This window comes from Lactuca sativa, chromosome 8, assembly GCF_002870075.4.
Source record: "Lactuca sativa cultivar Salinas chromosome 8, Lsat_Salinas_v11, whole genome shotgun sequence".
Taxonomy (NCBI): domain Eukaryota; kingdom Viridiplantae; phylum Streptophyta; class Magnoliopsida; order Asterales; family Asteraceae; genus Lactuca; species Lactuca sativa.
Genome location: NC_056630.2, coordinates 220,708,299 through 220,712,847, shown reverse-complemented (window position 1 = coordinate 220,712,847; position 4,549 = coordinate 220,708,299). Strand labels below are relative to the sequence as shown.

Sequence of the window (4,549 nt, the reverse complement as noted above, 5' to 3'; positions counted from 1 at the left end):
TTATTTGTGGTATGGCTTATGTACGATACTAACCTTTAATTGAGGCGTTTGACCTAAAGGGTTGAGTTGGTAGTTTTAGTTGAAGGGTTGAGTTGGCGACTTAAGGGACTGGAATTGTAATTATAAGATAATTTCAATTGGGCTATGGATTGCCTCATATTAAAGGAGTGGACGAATTCTATGGGGAAACCCATTGGAAATCGTCCAAGGCCTGTAAGGAAAGGAGTCCATGGGTTGCTTAGGGCTTAAGCGTCCAAATTAGGGTTTCCTTGTTTGATAACCCTAATAGCCTCACTATATATAGACCCCTTATGCCTCAAAAACATGGACATGACTCCTTCTAGGGTTTGTTGACGTTTTTGGGCAGCCTCCTTTACCTCTCCTCTTCATCCTCTTTCTTATGGTGTTTGTGAACCATTAAAGGAGTGACATTTGTGACTCTAAGCTTTCTAAAGTCAATACAATGAGGAATTGGATTGTTATTGCTACATAACAATCAAGGTAATATCTTAAACCCATTCTTATGTTAATATGATTACTTGTATGTCACACCCCCGACCGAGGCGGCGGAACATGCCGGGCTGTGCGACTAAGTTCATGGATCATAGATAAATTGAATATACAGCACAAGTACAACAATAAACAAAACAACATTTCATTACATATTTATGTTTTCATACAAAGTTCTTACAGATAGTAATAAGATAATAATACGAGTTTGCCTTAACAGTTAGGCATAACAGTTCAAAAGTAGAAAATTAAAGTACTTGCGAGCCATGTTTTCCATCATCTGAGTGTGCCCGTAATTTCACTGATTTCCTGAGAATACATGTATTTTAAAAGTCAACACGAGGTTGGTGAGAGTCACAGGTTTTCTGCTAGCCGCAGTAATAATACTTTCAAAAGTCCAAAAGTATATTTTTCTTGTATAACAATAGTTGAAACAATGCTTGTCATGAGTCTTTAAAAGCCAATAAGTAATTTTATAAATAAATCTATGCTTTTAAAGAAAACGTGTTTGATATAACTTCATGAAAGTTTAAATATATTCATTGTATAAGTAACCACTATACTTAAAAAAAACAGTTCTGAAGGCAACCAAACCTATGGTTGTAGTGAAAAAGTGAGAGAGATTCGTGTTAATGTTTTTAGTGAGTTCTATAATCGAGCTATAGACGAAAAGTACCCCTCCCTACGACGCTTCATTGGACGTTGTAGTAACGATCGTAGACACATATCACCTGCTTCGATTGATCAGTCGATGGTTGTAGCTAGCAACCGCAGGTGGGGTTGTCGACCCCATATAGATCTATATATATGTACCTCGCTCCGAAGATTAACGATTATAGCAGTATGAGGCATCCTAAGTGATTAAACTCAGCTAATGAATAGTAGCGTCTCACTCAAAAACCATTAACGAAAAGTTTGTGAATAACTCTCAGCCCTAACTTAATTATAGATAAGTACCGGGCATAATGAATTTCGTAGTATAGTATTTGTAAAAGTCGAGTATGGTTGACGTATTTAACATAATGGTATTGTACAAGTGTGTAATGCCTAGTATTCAGATATGGAAGTCTTTATAACTTTTAAAATTGTACCATGTATATCATATAAGACATATGTATTTGCATAATAAATACTATTTACCACATGTATTCTCCCCCAAGAATAAATAAAATATTGAAAAGGGGCCGTAACTCTCACCTTATCGAGTGGTAAACGAGTAGTTCTGAAGACCAGAATGTATTGCCGTGAGGTCGTGATCTCCGGGATTAGTTCGATTTCCTAGAAATTCGATATATATTAATATTTGGACGTGATTACGTATTATAACAATTTCTTGAATAATTCTCTAAGTCTTGCCAATTTAAAATTTATAATTATTTTAATTAAATTTTAAAATTTAATTTATTATAATTCCGCAAGTATTTAAATAACCAAAATTAATTTATTTGAAATCAACTTTAAAATTTCTAAAATATACGTATAGACATTTATCATTTAATTTTTGTATTTAAAGTTTGATTTGTTTTGAAATGATTTTTCCATCTTAAAGTAAGTTTTAAACATTTTTAATTAAACTTTTATTATTTAAAACTTATTTTGGAATAATTTCAATTAGTGAGGGACTAAAGCTGGATAATTTCAAAGTTTAGGGACTATATCTATTTGTTTTGAAATGATGTTTAAACAATTACCATTCTTGTATAACAGGAGGCATACGCCCTCCAGTTCTTCTTCTTCTTGTCGCAATACTTAAATGACGAAAGAAAGAAACAAAAGTTTGTAGCAATTCTTTATTATTATTATTATTATTATTATTATTATTATTATTATTATTATTTTGATACTCGATGCAAGAAAAAAAAAATATAATACAGGCGGTGAAGATAGCTTACTGGGTGGAGGAGATGGTGGCTGGCGGTGGCTTGAGGTGACAACAGCAGCGTCACAGTGGTGGTGGGTGATGGCCGGCAGCCTCCTGCTGTCGTTTCCTAGCTTGGTTTGGCAGCTGGTCGACGGAAGGGAGAGAGGGCAGCTGCTGGGGGTGATCAAGGGGGTGTTTGGTGGTGATCTTGATCAAGGAAGGTGGCTAGTAGTGGTGGAATAAGGTGGTTTGTGTGGTGGTAATGTTGTACCCGTGAGAAGAAGAAGAGATAGAGAGGAGAGAAATCTGCAATTGTTTGTGTGGAAGGAAGGAGGCTCATGCATTCTTTTTATAGTCAAATGAGCTCACTCACAAGCCTTGTTAGGCCATGCTTCCACCCATGCATGTACTTCTTTGGCAAAGCTTGCACTCAAGAAGAAGGGAGAGAGGGAGAAGGAAACCCACGTGGGTTTATACCAGGTGGAAGATGATCAGATTTTTTTGAGTCCTTCACACCATGGGGGCCCTACATGGAGTTATACCTCCATTTCATGTCCAAAACATGCGAAAACCGGGTGCCTCGGGATTCGTGCATCGAATATTTTTTTTCGAAAGGACTTTTAGATAGAGTATAATTCAAGGATTCCAGAACATCAAACGGATTAATTTTTGGAGTTACGGATCTCCGGGAAATTGCGTTTGAAGTTTTGCGTCTTAACGGTTGGCGGTGTCCGTTTTCGCGACTTTCATAAATATTTTCGTAAAAATTATTTCGAGTGTGAAATTAAATAATATACTATATCCTGAGTCCAAAAATGCTCTCAAAAATCCCGTCGGCAAAGCGTAAGTGCCTCAACGGAACGTTTTTGTTTACGCGATTAAAGAATAAAAGTGTTTTACTGTCCGTTTTTCTTAAAGCGGTTGTATCTTTTGCATACAAACTCCGTTTTGGACGTTCTTTATATTTTTGGAAATGGGGGAACATGTACTATCATATTTTTGTGTTTATTTTGCTCAAAAATGATTAATGTTAAATTTCAATTTTCAGACGCATTAGTCAGCGCTGCAGTTGAGCGGTTTGATTGGGTTACCAGTTTACACGTTTGGGCATAAAAATATCATCAAATATTATATAATAATTGAAATTAACTCATTTATATTTCATTAGATGCAGTTAAAGCTGAATGAATTAATTACAAATAGATTTGTCGTAGTTTAGTCGTTTGAAATCTATGCCCTAAATTCCGGGATGTTACATTGTATGCTAGAATTAGGGTTTATAGTCTTGGATAACTTGCATGTACAATAGAGAAACCTAGATCCAAGCATTAGGGTTTGTATGAGCACATAGGATGTTCTTATGACCAAAACCCATCAGTGGTATCAGAGCCTTGATTGGTTTCTATTGTATTGATGCCTTTTTAATTTGTTCATGCTTGAAAAAATCGTTTTTTTTTTGCCTCCTGCCTGATGTACTCGGCGAGTCCCATTGTGGACTCGGCGAGTAGGCCCCTACTTGGCGAGTCCATAAGGGGACTCGGCGAGTTTAGCTGTCAAACAGGCGGATTTTCGGGATTTTTACCTATTTTGACTTAGGATAATTGCCATAATTGTTTAAACTTAATAAAATTCGAATTTTGTTAATCCCTTATGATTATCCTTATCAAAATAAAAGATTTTGGTCATCTAATTAGATAATTGTTACCTTATTTGATATATGTTAAGTTATGGAAATTATTTGATCATTATCTTGCAACAATTTGAACTAGATCTAATTAGATAACCACCAATTATAGTTAATTGCCTTATTTGAATTATGTGATCTACAATATTCTTGACAAAGTTTGGAATAGTTTCAAATTAATCCCTTTAGGTTTTATAGTTTAAATTTAAACTCAAAAGTTTAGTTTTGAAATTTAAATAGTTGAAACCCTAATGTTTTGAAAAAGGTTTCAAAACTTGTCCTCAAGTTTTAAATTTTGTCCTCAAGCCGAAACACACACACACATACACAAATATCTCTCAAACTCTCTCAAGAACACTTCCTCCCTCTCCACTCAAAGATCTCGAAATTTAGGAAGCTTTCAAGAGGAGATTTCCACAAAATCTTCATCTAAGGTAAGATTATGCTTAGATCTATGACTTAGATTCTTTTTGTTATCAAAATCTTTTCCTAAT

General features: G+C 35.0%; 1 long non-coding RNA gene across 1 annotated transcript; it reads right to left on the bottom strand.

Annotated features, from left to right (window-relative positions):
* Positions 1-631: 631 nt before the first annotated feature.
* LOC128128045 (uncharacterized) lies at positions 632-2,751 on the bottom strand. Its single transcript, XR_008225642.1, has 3 exons — positions 2,403-2,751; positions 1,708-1,788; positions 632-819 (listed from the first exon to the last, which is right to left on the bottom strand). It is a non-coding gene; the product is annotated as an uncharacterized LOC128128045 (long non-coding RNA).
* Positions 2,752-4,549: the final 1,798 nt, after the last annotated feature.